The sequence below is a fragment of the Equus quagga genome, chromosome 19 (genome assembly GCF_021613505.1).
Source record: "Equus quagga isolate Etosha38 chromosome 19, UCLA_HA_Equagga_1.0, whole genome shotgun sequence".
Classification (NCBI taxonomy): Eukaryota; Metazoa; Chordata; class Mammalia; order Perissodactyla; family Equidae; genus Equus; species Equus quagga.
In genome coordinates this window covers 25648076-25667927 of record NC_060285.1, presented here as the reverse complement: position 1 = coordinate 25667927, position 19852 = coordinate 25648076, and the positions used below count along the sequence as shown (strand labels likewise).

The following is a 19852-nucleotide window of genomic DNA, read 5'->3' as shown; positions in this document are numbered from 1 at the left end:
GCACAGACATTAGCTCAGGGCCAGTCTTCCTCTGCAAAAAGAGGAGAGTTGGTGGCAGATGTTAGCTCAGGGCTCACCTTCCTCAAAAAAAAAAAATTAAAAATAAAGTTACCATATGATTCAGAAATTCCACTTCTGGGACTATATCCAAAAGAACTGAAAGTGGGGTCTCAATGAGATATTTGTAGATCCATGTTCATAGCAGCATTGTTCACAATAGCTAAAATATGGAAGCAATTCAAGTGTCCATCAACAGTCAACAGATGAATAGAGAAACAAAATGTGGCACGCGCACACACACACACACACACACACACTGGAATATTACTCAGCCTTAAAAAGGAAGAAAATTCCATGACACAATAGGGATGGACTTTGAGCACATTATGCTGTGTGAAATTAGCCAGTTACAAAAGGACAAATAGCGTATGATTCTACTTGTGTAAGGTACCTAGAAGAGACAAATTCATAGAGCTAGAAAGTACAATAGTGGTTGCCAGAGTCTGGGAGAGGGAAGAATGGGGAGCTGTTGTTCAGTAGAAACAGAGTTTCAGTGTGGCAAAATGAAGAAGTTCTGGAGATGCATGGTGGTGATGGTTGCACCACAGTGTGAATGTACTTATGCCACTGAACTGTACACTTAAAAATGGTTGAGATGTTAAAAAAAAGTTAAGTACAAACAAACGAAAGTTGGCATAGGCTCCTTCCAGTAATTATATAGATGGGCCTGTGTTCAATACCTTGACTCTTTGTCTCTTTTTCTTAAACAAATCCAGCCTATGTTGGAAGGGAAAAATAACCTTAGAATAACATGAAAACTAAAATCCACTTTTGCCTGTAATATCAGAATACTGGCTGTTTCACACTTACATCTAGTCCTGGGTTGTAGGTTTCACTTGCTTGTACTTCCTTTTGTAGGCCTTGAAGAACTCCTGCCTTCTTTGGAGATGGGACTGACACGAGGGACTAACCGAGAAAGACTGTAAACTCTGTTCGGATGACATGGTTCATAAAAACCCAGGGAGGCAAGATAGCTTGACATAAAGCCACTATTTATGGCAAAAGTGATATAACTTCAGCATATGTGAAATCACTGTGGTAATTCTAAAGAGTAATACAGTTTCACAGCCTGGCCCTAAAAAGAGATCGTTTATATGTGTTTGTACATGTCCTGTAATATGTGCACCACTCACATAAATGCACTCAAATTTTAAAATCTTCAAGAACAAAATCAGTCAAGCTAGCTCATGACTTAACTCTGTGAAATGAGAGAGATTAATGTTTTAGTGTATCACTTCTTGACAAACAAAGGCTTTAGCCTAAAATTCCTCAACAAGTGTGAAATGATTATTAAGAGAAGTTGTTCTGAGCCACAGTTGTAACAATGCTCTAACATCTCCAAGTTTCTTTGGAATGCTACTTACGCTTAAAAAAAGTAACCTTAAATTGATTTAATTTCACTTTAGTTAAAAAACAAAATCTGAGGGGCCATCCCAGTGGCATAGTGGTTAAGTTCGTGTGCTCTGCTTTGGTGGCCTGGGGTTTGCGAGTTTAGAACACTGGTGAACACCTACACACTGCCCATCAAGCCATGCTGTGGCAGGATCCCACACACAAAATAGAGGAAGATTGGCAACAGATGATAGCTCAGGGCCAACCTTCCTCACACACAAAATAAACAATATATGAACCCCACACCACTTTTAAGAAACCATAGATTATATAAAGGCAAAAAATTCAACCAATTAGCACACAAGAAATTCATTCTCCAAAGCTTAGGAATCACGGCCTTAGCAGAAACTAGGCGTTCATTTTTTCTCCCAATGCTACCTTTATCTTCTAACCTCTACTCATCCCAAACTTTTACTTATTTCTCAGGTAAGGTCCCTGGACAGCCATGGTAGGATTTTTAACTAGCCAAGATTCCAGCATCCTTATTGTAAAAATGACTGGGAAATACTAAAAGGTAATCCAAAATCTTTCAGCATTTTTCCTTCTCTGGTCTGCGCTGAGGTGGTGTTGGGAAGATGATTAAAGAAACCTCTGGACCCGCCTCTTCGGGGAAGCGGGGAGGAAAAGGCTTGCATTTTACAGGTGCCAGAGATAGCTTCAGACTTTGGGGATGCCATCTGTAGACCAAGGTGATGATGGCAAAGCACCAAGAAATCATCATGGTAATGAATTTATTCACCTGGGGGCAGTAGAAAGGATTGTCACTTCCTGCATAGAATTCTCATGCTCATAATTCAAGTGAAAGTCATAGCCATTTGCATAATGCATGGAAGAAAATCTGGGATCAACATTCACAGAGGGCTTCAGTCTGATTGCATTAAGTAAGGAGCGGGTTTGAGGTTTTGTGCTGCAAATTCGTGCGTTGCTATGACTTACTGACGGAAGGAAGAGCAGTGGGAAGAAACTATTTAATTAACAGACTAATTAATGTAGTCATGCCTTATAAAGAGAGATTCATTTAGACTGAGAAAATCCTGGGTCGATTTACAGGTACTTCTGAGTCGTAATTCCAGCCCTGAGACACAGACAGTGTCTCCTGTAAAATATGGTTGCTAACACCTGATTCCCTTGATGTTGAGAAAAGTCATTAATGGCTGCCAAGTGCTTACAAGTTTTACAAGTTTTACTATTACTGTGAAACTTATTAAAGCTGGAGAGATTTTACAAATGACAAGGATGGAAAAGTAGGGATAAACAAAACTTTTTAAAGCTCAAGTGAACATCTGCAGATTTGGAAAGCATATTTAAAGACTTCCTGTAGATAAGGCATCCTAATTATGCCAGCTGCCCTAATGATGCAAGGACTTTTGTTTGGTTACAAGTTACACTCCCTTGCTTCCTGAAGGCAGCCAGCTGAGGTAATCTGAACCGAATAATTTACCCCATTAGGGACCCTGATCTTTTTAGATAAAGGGTGACACCCTGACTCCTGAGTGTCAGGAAACTTGCACATATAGGCTCTCTGGTATGGTTTCTTTACCCCTCTCTACTTCGCTAACCCTCCAGAGCTCAGCAGTACCTCCTTGAAAATGGTGCTCTAAATGACAGTACATGTAGGACACATGGCCACCATGGATGATTTCGTAAATTGTATAGAACAGAGACCTGGAGGAACTCTCCACTCAATAGCACGTCCAGTACAAATATAATGTGAACCATAAATACAAGTCACATCAGTAATTTTGAATTGTCTGGTAGCCACATTAAAAAGTCAAAAGCAGGTGAAATTAATTTTAATAATATTTTCTAACTAAATATATCCAAATATTAACATTTCAACATGTAATCAATAAAAAAATTATGAATAAGATATTTTACATTCTCTTTTGTACTAAGTTTTTGAAATTTGGTGTGTATTTTACACTTACAGTGTATTTCAAGGGTTCCATAGCCACAGGCAACTAGTGGCTGCCATACTGGACAGCACAGCTCTATATAAATGGTGTCCCTAAGGTTGGTTGTGCAGTGCACCGCCTGCACGGCCATATGCAGTGGCCTTGGATATGAAATTCAGCATACACACACACACACAGTAACTATATATGAATTGAGAAAATCTGGCACAGATGTTACAGACTGGTAGCTCAGAAGTGTTTGGTTTAGTCCTCTCAGAGTGTGAATTAATTGCCAACTTTTAACTATCAGAGTATTTCACCAACAACTCTGAATTCATGGCTTTTTTTTGAAATAATAAAGTATAGCAAGTCCGAGCCTATATTCCCCTGTAGCAACAGCCTTCTGGCCCTGAGTAGAGGCTGCTCCCTTCAGGGAGGACACACTTTCTGGTTGACCACAGAGCCCGCCTGGCAGGCCTACCCTCACATTACCTGAATTTCTGGTCCTGCATCTTCCAGAGACACACTAAGCTGTGAACAGAGGCCCTTTCACAGAGTGAGATGGAGCAGGAGGAGACTTGCACGTTGAACGCTGTATACTTTCCGGTTTTTAAAATGTTTTATAGTAGGTGTAAAATGCTTTTCTAATAAAAATCTTTTAAAACTACTGTTTAAAGTAACTGCTGCTTAGCAAAGACAAAGCCATTGAAAAAGGACAAAGGGAAGTGCCAAATGAAATAAAGAACTGAAATAAAGGTTTATCAGATCAATGGGCTAGTGGAGACAGCCAAACTGAACAATTCAGTCCTCTCAATCCCCTTATTCCCAATAGAATATTTTAGAAACCCGAAGTAAATTATTATTGTGGCATAAGAAATGATCAGAAGAAGGACAAATTGTGAAATAATACTCAAATTTCAACTAGATCATCAAGTTTTCCCTTTGAAGGGCACATCCAGGCCCTTATGGTGTTTCTTTTTCTGCTGATCACCATGCCTCTCTCTTGATTAAACAGTATTGACATTATTTGACAACAAAAAAGACAGAAATGTGACTCATTTAGAATAAGAAAAATTCATGGACTCATTTGATTTGGCTGAGGTGATGGAAGTCACGAGGTCACAGCCATTAAAAGTGCAAGACTCCCTCCCATTGCGTTCCTGGAAGATGGTCACCTTGCCTCTGCCTGAATATCTTCCTCGAAGGGAAGGTTGTTAGACATCTCTCAGCGGATCAGGATTTCCCTTCCCTGGACACACTCCCTCCCGTTTCATTCCACCCTCCCCTTCTGGAGAACTGTAGGAATGGGCCCTGCCAGCCTTGATTATCATACCATGTGGCCATGCTGACTTAGCTGTGGCTGATTAAATCATAGGTGGACATTTGACCCAGGAATGTGTTCCAAATGGATGCAAAAACATATACAAGAGGCCATGAGGAAGGAGGTGAGCATAGTGCATTCAAGGGACTGAAAGAAAGCCACTGTGGCTAAAGTGCAGAGTGGTGCCAACGAGACTGGAGTGACTGGCAGATAAAGGGCAGGTGTGCAGGGCTTCCTACGCCGTATCATGAATTTTGTCTTAAGAGTGAAAAGTCATAGAAGGATACAATAACAAGGCAAAGAGGTGACATGATCAGATGGGTTAGTAAAGAACCAAAGGAACTTCGGGACGCCAGTGAAGAAGTCACGGTAGTGGTCCAGGAGAGAGGACGGCAGCTTGGACCAGGGCAGGGGTGAGAGAGAGGGAGACACAAGCATGGATTCAAGAACCATCTAGATTTGGATAGCTGGGATCTGGGTGGTGAAGAACAGGAAGCTGTCAATTTTATCTTCCCTCTATGTCTATTGATGGAGCCTAGCATTTTGTCAGCTTTTCTGCATCAGAGCGTCACACTCTGTGTTCACGACTAAAATCATCTTTGGCTTCTCTCTTCTCAGCACAGTGCCTGGCACAGAGAAGGGGCTTAATAAAAGTCTGAATCGCATTGACAAATGGATTCAATTAAACAAATCCATATTGGGTAACTATTAGACGCAATACACATCAGTTTAGGCACTATTAGCCACCTAGGGATGCCCAGAGTGAGGTCTTCTCTGTGCACGCAGGACATTTTCAGTTTTCTGATAATAACTATTCTGATAATATTTTGGGGGACCCTACTATGTCCCAAGCCTTCAATGCATGCTTGTAATAGGCAGTGCTGCTTAATGGTTACAAACAGTAAAGCCGCACTGTTAACGGTATGGAACCTGGCTCTTCCATTTCCTAGTTGTGTGAACCTGGACACCTTTCTGTGGCTCAGTTTCCTTGTTTTGAAAAAGGCACTAACAACAGCCTCACAGAGCCCTTGTGAAAACTAAATGAGTTAACGTACGTAACGCCCTTCGAATGGAGCCAGGCACCTTGTAAGTTCTCCAGAAGTGTCGGCTTTTGTTATTAAGTGCTCACAATTTTATCTATAGGTATTCTGAGCCCCATTTCCCAGATGAGAAAACAGAGGCTGAGGAAGGTTAGTTCGTAGAGTGCCTGCAGTCTAATTTAAAGTTCAATGGCGGAGTTCACCACCTAACTGAAGGATAAGAGGAGTTCATAGTGTAAACGAGGTGCGTTTGGCTTAATCGAGGAGCCTGCAGTCTAACAGATGGGCCAGAGGAGCAAATGGACCAAATGAGCAAAAAAGCAGAAGTAGAAGTCCCAAGCCTTGAACACCTAGAGTGCATTCCTTTCCTGAACAGCCTGCCCTTTCACTTACTCTGGGCGGTCCAGCCTTCAGCTGTTCTCTTTCCTGCGAGTAGCCTCGGGGAAGACCCTAATATCCACCTGGCGCTGCAGTAGGAGCTGCGGCTGAGGCTGCTGCCTCTCTGCCCACATGGTGTTTCCTTATACACTGGCTCCTGGCCACATGGGTCCCAGTCCACGCCCCTCCTTTATCCATCTTCCTGCTAGTGTGAGTTGCTGGGCCTTCTCCCCGAGACTCTCCTTTGGTGGGATGACAGATGCGCTAAAGGAAGATTGGTTTAAAAGATCACCGACAGTAAAATAACGAACTCCCTTGGGAGGCAGCTTTTTTTTTTGTTTTTGTCTTCTCTCTCTCAGAGCTTTCAGTTCTGCTGCAAGTGGACAGTACCCTTTGCCAAGGAACGGTCTGTGGGGCCCAGGATGAAATTACACAGGGCAGGACTTAGCCATGAGGCTTAGTGTTTGGGTTTCTGTGAAGTTCCCAAAATATCATCAGCAGATGGTGTTGTATTCATCTGCTCAGTTACTATTATCAAAGAAGACAGGGAGAGGATGAGGAAGGCAACCACTCCAGAGGGGCAGGTGGGACGAATAGCCTCCTGTTTGTTTCATAAATATAGTTCTCACCTTGGGCATTTAATTTCATGTAACAGATAATCAAGGGGACAATTTGTCAGTATAAACTTAATTCGTGGGCAGTATTAAAGTCCGGCCAGGGCACTGAGCATTCTGGCTTCTACCCAGAAAGTGAAGATTTGGGATGTACTTTTATTTCAGTTTTAACCTTGTCAACTTGTAATTCTGTAAGTCTGCCTGTAAGTTAGTCCTAAAGGAGGTCTCAGAAATCATGTGACCCAACTTTGTATCAACTGCTATTTTTTTAATTTATAGCTTTTATTTTTAATTTAATATTATTTAAATGACAAGGGGAATTTTAAAAATATTTTGTAAAATTGTTGTGAACAAAGAATGCCAGGTTCGGGTCCAATTTTCTTGTGGGCAAAAGGGAAATAATGACATCTACTTTAACCATGCAATACAGGACAGAAAATTATAGTTAATATTTTGAGCTCTGTCTCCTTTTTTATAGAACAGCTTTATTGAGATATAATTCATGTCATACTATTTACTGTTTAAAGTGTACAACTCAGTGATTTCTAGTATATTTACAGAAATTGTGCAACTGTCACCTTTATCAATTTTAGAACATTTTTACCACCCCAAAAAGAAACCACATGCCCATAAGCAATGACACCCCCCATTCTTCTGTCCCCTCAGCCACCTGGCAACCACTTATCTACTTTCTGTTTCAATAGATTTGCCTGTTTTGGACATTTCATATAAATGGAATCATACAATATGTGGTGTTTTGTGACTGGTTTCTTCCACTGAGCATAGTGCATTCAAGGTTAATCCACGTTGTAACATATATCAGTATTTCATTTTGTTTTTATTGCTGACTAATATTCCATTGTATGGATAGATCACATTTTATTTATTGGTTATCAGTCTTGTTCACTCACTATTCAATCATTCAACAAATCTTTATTAATCACTCATTATATACTAGCCACACATTGAGCACTGGCCAGAGCAGTGAACAAGGCAGACATGGTCCCTCCTGTGACGGAGCTCACATTCTAGTTGCACAGACCAGTAAATGAAAATTTAATTTCAGATTATAATTAGTGCTAAGGAGAAACAAATAAAGTCATCACCAGAGTAATGGAAAGGGAAAGACAGGGCTTCTTAAAATAGGTGGTCAGAAAAGGTCTCTTTTGGAAAACAGTCTGGAAATTCCTCAAAAAATTAAAAATAGAGTCACTACATGACCCAGCAATTCCACTTTTAGGTATCTATGCAAGAGAAATGAAAACATATGTCCACACAAAATTGGTACATGAATGTTCACAGCAGCATTATTCATAGTAGCCAAAAAGTGGAAACAACAAAAATGTCCATCGAATGATGAATGGAGAAACAAAAGGTGGTATATCCATGCTGTGGAATATTATTTGGCAATAAAAAGGAATGAAGTGCTAATACATGCTGTAACATGGATGAACCTCAAAAGCTTTATGCTAAGTGAAAAAAGCCACAAAAGACCACATATTGCATGACTTCACTTATATGAAATGTCTGGAATAGACAAATCTATAGAGACAGAAGGTAGATTAGTGGGTGCCTAGGTTTGGAGGTGAGAGTGGAGAATGGTGAGTGACTGCTAATTGGTGTGGGTTTCTTTTTAAGGTGATGAAAATGTTGCAACATTAGATTTTGGAGATGGTTCCACAATTCGGTCAATATACTAAAAACCATTGAATTGTAGGCTTTACATGGGTAAATTTTATGAAACATAATTTTTTTTATCAATAAAGCTATCTAAAACAAAAATAAAAAAGAAAAGATCTCTCCTAGGAAGTGGCGTTTAAACTGAAACCTGAAAGATAAGAGGAAACCAGTCATGTAAAGAGTTGGGACAAAAGCTTTTAGTCACAGGGAACGACACGTGCAAAAGCCATGAAGAGTGACCGAGGGCCAATAAACAAAAGGGTGAGTCATAGGAGATGAGATTGGAAAGGGGCCCGAGTAGGCAGGGCCTTCTGAAACTCTCAAAGTCGCCAAGTTCCATTTTGACACACAGTTTCATTGGAGAGTATAATCTATATGGAAGTCGGCGTGAAATATTTCACAGCGAAACCCATGGATAAAGAAGCAAGAGGAGAACTGTTAGTTACAAATGCTACAGCTGGAAAATACCTTATTGTAAGGAAAAGAAGCATCAACAAGTTTTAAAAGGGAAAAGTCTTTAAATCAACATTTAGCCTGTAACCAAGGAAGTCCATTAAATTACTCCCACCGTTATTATGAGGATCAAATTCTAGGATATATTTACAGACATTTTAGCGAGCACATGAAGAATTCACATCTCTAGAAGGTTCAGAAAGTGTGGGATCCTATAGAACACCAAACAGGAACAGAAATCACTAAAGCAATGTAAATACAGACTTCACAGTGTCTGAACTTTGTAAGCAGCTGTAGGTGACATACCAAAAGCTAAGATAAAAGGGAGCGACCAATCCAGGTTGGACTAACACAGGATATAGAAAAGAAGCAGAGAATGACACAAAATTCCAAGTGAGAATATAAGACTGCCTGGACTAAAACCAGGAGAAAGAAGATTGCCAAGCCTGGTAAGTTTTCATCAACACCCTTGAGAAGAGGGATTGGTGGTTAACAGACTAATACTGGCTAATCACTCACCTTACCACATACTTGGACTCCTCAAATTCTACTATACATGACTGACCAAAATAGAATTGGAGGTGGAGAGAGGCAAAGAAGTAGAGAGAGAGAGAGTGACATAGTGGATAAGATTCAGATGTTGCCTTCAGGTGTTGATCGATTGCAAAAAATGGCTGCAATATTTTGCAGCTCCTCCCAAGAAAAGAAGAAGTCTATTTCTCCACCCCCTGAATCTAGGTTTGGCCATGTGACTTGCTTTGATCAGTGAGTCATTAGCCACCAAGATGCTGGAGGAGTCTTGAAAAATGCATATGCACCGGGATTCGTCTTCACTCTTGCTGCTTTTGGAAACCAGCCACAATGTGAAGAAGTTTGAGCTGGCCTGCTGGATACTGGAGACATATGACCCAGTTGCTCTGTTGCTCCAGCCAGCTGCCAGATATGTCTAACCCCAAAGCCTATGCTCATAACCACATATGCTTACTATTGTTATTATAAATACCCGTTATTACTCATGTAGCTTGTACTCAGATCTAGACCTCTCTTTCTCTCAATGTGTTCAGGATTGGAAAAGGCAAAAAAAGCTTTAGAATTAGAGCCTGAAAACTGACTTCAATGTTTTTCTCTATCATTTAGCCTTGGAAAAGGTCTACATCTTCTTTGAGGCTCTGTTTCCTCAGCTGAGAACTACAGCTAACCACAGAGCTTCTGGGGAAATTAAATAATATGAAAAAGTGCTCTCTCAATGTAAAGTGATACGTTTTAGCAACTAATAAAGGTGAGACGTTTTACTCAAGCTCACCAGAAACAGTTTCCAAAGAATCTAACTTTAACAATCCCTGGAAAATCAAGCAAAAATACATTTGTTCTTCATGAAAGCAATTGTTAATTTTCCACCTTGTCTGTAGTGTCACAGAATAAGATGTTCGATTAAAATGCCATAAAATTACAGTGTTTCTTAATCTTTCCAAACTGTTGGGAGATGAAAAGCCTTTTTGAAAGTATGCGCTTTCTCCACCTTTGAAATGCTTCCAGATTCTGTCATCTTCTTTTCATCTCAACATCAAAGTTGGGAAACGCTCTTCCACACAAGGGCAGGTGTTTACATGCCGCTCACCACGGCGCTTTTGCTGCCCCATTAATCCTTCTCTTTCTCTGTTTACATCTTGAGAATTAAGCATTAGTCTTTTAGCTTTTTGCTGACCTGTACTCTTTGCTGGCAAGCGGCTGACACATTCTGACAGGTGATTTGGCTCATAAAAACACCCAAGGAAGGGAAACATTGAAAAGGGGCTACACCGGGAGCATGGTCAGCACATATGAAATGCTGAACACAGCAGAAACATACAAGAACATATTTATGAACTGGTTAAAAATGGGGAGCAGGAGTCCTTGGTCTCTGGATGACCTAACTCTCAACTCCCAAAGTCTTAAAACCAAGAGAAGTCAAAATACAGGGAATGGGAAAATATGTGATTGGGGCTCACTCAAAAAATTCAAATTCAGCAAATCTGGAGGGTGAGTTTACCCATATGGTGCCTTAGTTCACTGAGAGGCTGCCTTATGAATAAGACACAACGTCAGCCTCTTCCTAAAGTTCCAAGGGCTCCTTCATTTGCTGCATTTGTCTATTCAATGTGCCTTTGGTCCAAATTTTCCATCTAGGGTGTTTAAAGATGATCTTCCAACTAAACTGAGATTGAGCACATGGAAGAGGAGCAGGAAGAGGTATAGGGGTTAATAATATGCCAAAGAAGGGTAAATACAGAGCAATAGTAATTATAGTGGGTTGCACAGTGTTCCCCCAACATTCGCGTCCACCCCAAACCTCAGAACGTGATCTTATTTGGAAATAGGGCCTTTGCAGATGTACTTAGTTGAGGATGTTGAGCTGAAATTGTCCTAGATTTAGGGTGGTTCCTAAATCCAATGACTGGTGTCCTTATAAGAAGAGGAGAGGTCGCAGAGAGACACACAGAGAAGGTGACTTGAAGATGGAGGCAGAGATTGGAGTGATGCATCTACAAACTAAGGAGCAGTATGGATCGCCAGCCACCACCAGAAGCTGGGAGAGTGGCATCCAACGGGTTCTCCCTCAGCGCCCCCAGAAAGAATCAATCCTGCCAACACCTTGATTTCTGATTTCTGGCTTCCTGAACTGTGAGAGAATAAACTTCTATTGTTTTAAGGCACCTAGTTTATGGTAATTCATAATGGCAGCCTTAGGAAATCAACAGGTGGTCTTGAAAAGACATGCAGCCTCTGCTACCTGCACTTGGGCGGCATTTTGACATTCTCACTTGACTTCTTCAGCCCACCTTTAACCTTATCCTGACCATCACTGACATTTAATGCCATCCCTTACCATGCTTTTCCTGAGCTTCTGAAGTGTGAGAAGGAAGGTATTGGAGTTGGGCGAGGCTGCTAGATATAGTGGAAATCAGAAGGAGCTTTGGATGAAGCATGGGTTAGGTTCAGAATGGCCGTGGGTTAAGGGCACGAGGTCAAGATCCTCATGAGCAATTCCCAAAGGCAAAGAGAAACCACTAGTGCTACAGAGAACGGGACAGGTTTTCCTTGTAGTCCCCATTCTTGGGCAGTATTATATCTCTACACTTAACCATCTTTGGCTTTACAAAGCAGTACAGAGCCGCAGCCCTTTAAATCAAACTTCATGCTCTCTATGACAGCGTCTCTCAATCTTCTTCGTGTCCATACACTGTCACATGTGCACATACTCTCAGCCTTGGCATTTCCCATTGTACCCGGAGATTCTCAAGACTCCTCAGCCCACATACCCTCTGCCCGCTCTTCCTGCCACTCAGAATCTCTGCTTCGTGAACTTTTCAGATCTTAACCTATCTATCCATCCTTCTATCACTTATCTTTATTTTTTTAAAAAAAACATTTTATTATGACTGACACAAAAAGATGTACAGATTTAATGTATACAGCTTGATGAGTTTGGAGATAAATATACATCTGTGAAACCATCCTCACATTCTATGCCAAAAACATATCCATCATCTCCTAAAGTTATCTTTCTCTATCTTACCTTGTCTATCTGTCTGTCTATACCCTAAAAATTTCTTATTTGTCTTATTTATTTCATTTAGGTCTTGCAACTGTACTATGGAGTAGGTACAATGTATATATATGAATTTTAAGAATAATGTCTAGTTTTTTTGATTATAAAAGCAACGATATATCCCTTGGCAAATGACTATAAACACTGTGTATAGACTTCTATGTGCTCTTTACTGTATATATATATATATATGTATATATATGTATATATGTGTATATGTGTGTGTATATATATATATATATATAATTTCCAAGTATTTACACTGTTCGTGTACTTATCCTTAATGGGAATGATACATAATGTAGCAGCAGAAATTTGGACTCTGCTCTGTTCCTAGTATTTTTTTTTACCTATGGCCTTCTCCCACTTAACCTACATCTTGGACATCACTTACGATTCAGGAAAGGGTTGTGAGAATGAAAGTGTCAAATTCCTGGCTTTTGAGATTGAAAAGCTGAGATCTAGACACTTGGTAAAAGGGATATGGAAGAATATGCAATCCGTCAGGAGCAAGTTTTCCATCTCAAAGGAGTAGGGAGTGTCAAAGAGAGAGTAAGAGAGTTCGGCATCAGAGACTCCTGGAGAAAAAGATCTGCGCCCTCCTCCTTAGGCCAACCTGCAGGGCAGGGGGAACTCGATAAAGGCCCCGGATGGACATGAGGGGTCTGAAGGCCTGGGCAGGTGGTGAGCCTAGGAGCTGACCTCAGCCTAATGTGACTCATGAGTAAGGGAATAGATGGCTGGGTGGGGTTTCTACACAGATGGCAGTGGGACATGTTTCCCCATGTTCAGTGTGCGACAGGAGCCAGAAAAGTGTTTCCTGTGTGCCGAGAAGGATGTGGAAGCAGCTGAGAGAGAGCCTGGCCGTGAGAGGCCTTGTGGCTGGGGCCAGGGGATGCAGCTTTGAACGTCAGAGACCAATCACTGCGACCTTTGGAATGAAGGTGCTTGAGAACCAGATGACACTTTCCTAGTCTATAACGCCTTCTCATCTCATCAGCCCTCTGGAACTGAGATGAACTCTCAGAGAAAGGACACCAGGGCTGTAAGTTTCTGCCACTCATTGGCAGAATGTACTTAGAAACTAAACTGAGTGATTAAAAAAGTTAAGAGAGTTGAATTTCCTGTTCATCTGAATGTGTGGACTGAGATTTGTAACCATGACAACAGTATCTTGTAGCTTACTCAATCATTCTTTAACCAGTGGAGTTTTGGGCTGCCCTATCCACTCACAGGAAGCTATGAAGACTCTACTGACATAGTGCTCTCCCTTCCCTTGGTCAGAATAAACTCAGCTTTCTTTCATCAACGGATTTGGATTTTGGTGATATTTTCTGAGAGCCAGCATTCCAGAGATCATGCTTCAGTTTGGATTTGTCAAGCACGCTCGCACCTGAGGGCCTTTGCTCTGGCTTTTCCCTCTGCCTGGAACGCTTTCCCCTAGAGCAGCATGCTTTGTCTCTCACTACCATAACTGTCTGCTCACATGTCCTCTGATTAACGAGGCCTTCTGTGGCCATCCAATATGAAATAGCAACTTCCCATTGCCTCCCCCCCACCCCCACCCCTGTCCCCCTTACTCTGCTTTATTTTGTTTTTCAGCCCTTTTCATCACCTGATATAGTGTGCATTTGCCTATTGTTTACTCTGTCTCCCTCCACTAAAATATAAGCTATGCAAGGACAGAGACTTTGTCTTGCTCTCTGCCTGTACCCTGTGTTTAAACACTGCTCACACTAGTAGGTCCTCCACAAATATTTGTTGAATGAATGAATATACTATTTTCTACAGATACTTTTTGGTTTCAACTTTTTGCATTTATTTCCCTTTTTAAATATGGCCTTTCAGTTTCTCTGAAACATATCTCCTGGCAAACATGAACCATAGCTTATATTACTCTCCATTCTGAGTGTCTGGCATATAATAGATGCTCAATAAATATTTACTAAAAGAAGGAAAGAGAAGAAATATGTAAGTGAATGAAGAAGACGTAGCATAGCAATGGTGTGGCTGAGGGCAGTGGGAGGCAGCGAAGTAACCCCACCCCCGCTCCTTTGATCCCTCCTCCTATGCCCCCCAAACTTCCCCTTGCTCCCAGAATGGCCCATCCAAATTCTTAGCCAAATACTTGGATATACAAGTTAGCTGATTGGGGTACACAGCTATAAAGAGTTGAATTTCTCTTCCATTAAAAAAAGGGAAAAATTTAGAGGGTGGAGAATGAATGGGGAAAGGGGACCCTAAAATAGAAAAGACGAGAAAAAAAGAGGATCCTAGGGAGGAAAATGTGAAATATTGGGCAACATGTAGGACATATGAAGCTGTTTTAAGAACACGTTAGTGCATTTTACACTTCATTTAAGTTGTTTGTATTACTGTGCTATAAACGCCCTGTGACCTGAACCACCAAGAAATTCAGCTACCCTCAGAGAGACCTTGAGCAAGTGGTTTTCATGTGTGAAAACTAAGAAAAGGAGCAAATTCCCCAATTGGTTCAAATCACAACAGAGCCAAAATAAACCCACATATACAGGACGCAGAGGGGAGAGCAAGAATTAGAGGAGGCAGGGGTCAAAGCCAGAGGAGACCACGAGGTCATAACCCCTGAGAACTTGGCGGGAGTCTTCAGGAGGATGCGAAAATTTCTACAGGGCAGGGAACGGTGGTGCTGCCCGTGTTGTCTAGTTCTTAAGGTGAAGGGAGGCCCAGCTGACACCTGGCTCACCTAACAACTGTCTCCCTGCTTCAGTTCCCACCCTGTGCATTCACGGGGTCTTGCCTTCACAGAGGGCCGTCTGCTCTCGAGCCGCATCAGCACATCACCACAGCCTCACCATGTGGATGGCACGATCGGACTTTTTGAGACCTATGGTCTTTTGAGCTGTTCTAACTTGCAAGGCTGTACATGGAACAGCCATGAACACATGTATACATTTCATTTTCCTTATCTTGTTTTCCAGCTAGATTGACCATTTAAAAGATTGCTTTCCTGGTCTTCCCTTTGTCGGGATTTAGCTCTTATCCCACCTCTTAGCTTACCCACAGGTTCTAGTTTGTCTGGAATCTCACATACCTATTAGGAAAAGAAATGCTAACACATCCAAAAGGTGTAAAGATTCCAAGGATAACTTGATTTGTCAAGTCACTGAATATGCTGTGTCCACGCCACCCCAAGGGAGGGCAGAATAGCTTTGTCAGACAGCTAGATGGCCAGCGGTATAGATAAAATCCAGATTAAGGAATTAATATTGATAAAAACAACAATAATGCTAAAAATAATTCTTATATAGAATGATGTTAGCTCTCATCCTATTTGATTTTTAACATCAGCTGTTTACGGATAAGGCACCAGAAGTCCAGAAAGGGTGACTTCTTTCCCACAGTCACTGAATACAATAATGATAGTGCCAGCCCAGCACACAGGTTTCCTGACTTCCACTTGCATGTTCTCCCCACATGTTCACGTTACCTGCACCCCCATTTTAGCCCCAAATCCTTTGAGGCCATTCCTATAAGTAAGAACAGGGAAGTGTGATCAGACTGGGCCTATTAATGGCAGAGTCACTGGAAACCAAAGTTGACCATTGCTACCCAGTATGGCCTGACAAGGTCATTCCAGCACACAGGAGGAGCACTGGGTCTCCCCACCAATGTCTATGGACACATACGAGCAAAGGAGGGCTGAGGAATAATTACAGATATGTGAACAATTTCACAAAGCCTAGCTGTACCAGACTCTACAAAACCATGATGTACTCTTGAGATCATTTTCATTTTGGATTTGTAGGAATTTATTACAAAACCCCTCTTCCCTCTAAGTTAGACCCTCTAGATGCTAAATCCCCATGTGGGTGATAAACAAAAATATCAGCTACAGAGCCAGCCCTGATGGCTCTGCAGTTAAAGTTTAGCGCTCTCCACTTTGATGGCCTGGGCCTGGTTCCTGGCACAGAACCACACCATAGGACCACATCACTCCTCTGTCAGCAGCCATGCTGTGGCAGTGGCTCACGTAGAAGAAATAGGACTCACAACTAAGATATACAAATTATGTACTGGGACTTTGGGGAGAAAAAAAAAAGAAGAAGATTGGTAACAGATGTTAGCTCTGAGCAAATCTTTCCTAGCAAAAAAAAAAAAAAAAAAAAAAATTTGGAATATAATCAGAGGTCCCTTGAATAGAAGTAATGTTTGTAAACTGGAGAACTTGCCCCAACCTCTTTCTTGGGTTGACTTCTCCTGGCCCTAGAATGAGGGAAGGTGGACTCTTGGGAGAAAGGGATTGAATAAATACAAGGCATCAGACCTCTTTTTCCAATGCTTCTGGGATTTTCTGCTGAAATAGAAATGCCCCACCTGTCAGCCCCTTCCATCATGTCCGGCCCCCTCCATCCTTTTTCCCTTTAGAATCTCACAGGACATTAGGTTAGAGAGGAACCTTCTACCAGGTCAGCCTCTTTGACCACTGGCATCTGAGGCTTCCTCTTCAGCAGCTCCAGCCAGAAACATCACAACCTTGGGGGCCATTGCTCTCTTTTGTCTCAACTTTAGGATCATTATAGTGGCACGGGATGAGTGGTTTGTTGAATCCCTCTTTCTTTTAGCTTAGCTTCTTTTTTTCTGTTCCAAAGAAAAGAATTCAAGACCTGGCTAATTTCTTAGTCTTATCAAGGGCTGGAGGATGGTCAAGGGCTGTTCAGGCCTCTGTGACCTCACCTTTACCACCCATCTAATGGACTTTCTTTAAGTCGGGAGAGCTGGATTTTGAAATCCTTAGCCAAGTGAGAACTGAACTCCCTTGAGACTCTGTTTCTTCATCTGTAAAATGGAGATAACAATACCTTACAGGAATGTGGGAAACCTCTGGTTAATTAATGCACACAGACCTCTGGGCACAGACCCCAGGATTTAGCATGCACCCTAAATGCTAGTTGTTTCTGTTACAGTTTAGTGGAGAACATACACACACATTCATTAATAGTAACGTTGTAAAGGGAAAGGGTAGGTGAACACGAAATAGTCTAGCTTCTAGGTTTCCGAGGGAGACCCTGAAATTAATACAGCCCCTTCAAACATTCACGCAACCATACACACATATTCTTTAGGTACCTTTCACAGGCAAAACTCCAACATTCTTATGAGGAAGGTGCCATCTACTCCCACAGCTACATGGTGAGGCCAGGATGCAATGCCATGTATATCAACTCCAAACTCTCTACCCTACCCTGTCCACTTGATGATACTGCTCCCCACATTCCTAGCGTCGGGCGCTAGAGGAGCTGTGCGCATAGAACATAATGCAGAGCCACCAGGGCTCAGTAGCTGAAGATCAGCCAATGAAGCAGACCTTCCTAGTTTTTGCCCAGCTTCCTGCCCCCAAAACACACACACACAGGTATACACACATATATACAAACACATGCACATAGGTACCCACACGTGGACACAACATGTGCATACACCCACACACACTTGTGTACCCAAGCATGCCAAGCAAGAGCTGTTGGCAACATACCATTAGAAGAAGCCTCTAGGGTCAGCCTGGCAAAGCAGGAGTCATATACTAAAGAGACATTCTTGGCTCTCCTGGAGACTAACACCACCTGTGTGATATCCACATGGATTTGCTGGCCTGCCTCTGCTCCAGGGTCCCAGTGCAGTGGGCTGTTGGGCTTCTTGGTTATGAAGACCGAATGTGAGGATCGAATTAAGCAGATCCACGCCCAACACTTGAGAATAATCAGAAGTGCCAGGACTCTAATTAGGGGAAGTGGAAGCCTCTTTCTCAGAGAAGAGTCAGCAGTTTGGGCATTTCCAACATGGGTGTAGAGTGGAACTCAAAACAAACAATCTCAGCAACAGCAAGAAAGAATATTTAAGGTTGCCCTCTGCAAGTCCCTCCGGATTCAAAGCAGATTCAAACAGGAATCCTGAATGATTTTCATTTTAAGGGGCAGTTGAAAATTCCTAAAATCAAGCTGGCATTCCTCAAGGAGGGTCTTGGGGCCTGGAGTGTTTGGAAGAATTAGTCTGTGTGTGCATGTGTGTGTGCACATGTGTGCATTTATTTGTTGGACGTGGGATTTGGGGTGTGGGAAGAGCTGTGCTAGAAGTGAAATTTTTAAAGGATGAAAAATAAGTAACTGGAAATAATATAGGTGATTAACGAAAAGAGGAAGAGGTATAGGAGCCATACCATTGTTGGCTTGGGGGGCGCTGAGGGTGGCAATCGCCAAGGGTCACCGGGTCCTCTCAGAGAAACAGGAGGGGCGCATCTCGGTGTGTCCTATGGGGAAGGAACCAAAGCCAGAAGGGCGGGCAAGGGCCAATCTGCCCCTCAGCAGCTGGACAATGGAAATGCCTGATTAAAGCAACTGCTTTCTCTCTCTTGTCCTTTGTCCCTCCTCTTGCTTCCCGCCTCCTGCTGCTCCTTCCTTTCTTTCTCATATTCTCATGAAAATGTATCCCACTGTCAAAAATGAGGTGAGTAGGCAGAATTTTTTAACAATGTGACAAAAGCAAAGCACTTATCGATGGCCACCCTTCCCCACACCAGAATACACGCACACCACTGCGTTTATAAGCATCAAAGGCTGGCAGGATGTCAGCTTAACAACACACATCTATAAACCAACTGGAAACTCAAGTCTAATTATCATTCTCCGAGCCCACACCTCACCCTTTCATTCAATGCCTAGACATGATTCTATTTTTCTGTGACTTTCCACAAATGGACCTTTTGGATTATTCTTAAAAGAAAGGTAAGTATGCCTCTAAATTTAGCGTAAATACCTATAATCATTGGGAGAAAAAAGGCATGCTCCCTCTCTTTACCAACCAGGCCAAAAATTAAGATACAAAAGTTCTGGTGCAAAAAACTACCATGTAAAATCTCTTATATTGTATAAATGGTGCATTATTCAAATATGCAAAATAGGCAGCTACAATTTGGGAAAGTTCCCCATTACTCCTTTAAAAGCAGTGCTTCCTTTTCTAACCCCTTTAACAGGCCCCTAGGCAAACAGCCTTTTAGTCATTGTGTTAAGACTAACCAGCCTCCCATGCCAACAAAGACAGCCTCTTCTGTGCCTTTTCTCAAGGTGTTGGAAGTGGCAGTGGTCTTGCTCTCCTCTTGCTTGAGAACAGGAAGTTGACCACCGGATTCATAGCAGGTGATGATTATCACCAAGTTGATTAGTTCAACAAAAGAGCCCTGATACTTGCACAAAATGGTTTCTTGGAAGTTTCAGGTGGCTGGTCATTCTCAGGAAAAGTCATCGCCAGGACATAAGGAACAGTCCTTCTTTTAGTCGGAAGTCACCCAATTATCCCAGCCCTCTACTGTCCGGACCTCTCTCAGAGGCTGGAATAGAAAAGGAACTACATCTCAAATCATCTCCAATCAAATTGGCCTAAGAATCTAAATTCAA

General features: G+C 42.0%; 1 long non-coding RNA gene across 1 annotated transcript in view; it reads right to left on the bottom strand.

Moving 5' to 3' along the window:
- Positions 1–18082, bottom strand: part of LOC124230397 (uncharacterized) — a 49097-nt gene extending 31015 nt beyond the window's left edge. Inside the window, exon 1 of the long non-coding RNA XR_006886162.1 lies at positions 17938–18082. This is a non-coding gene — a long non-coding RNA (uncharacterized LOC124230397). The remainder of the gene's footprint in view (positions 1–17937) is intronic.
- Positions 18083–19852: the final 1770 nt, after the last annotated feature.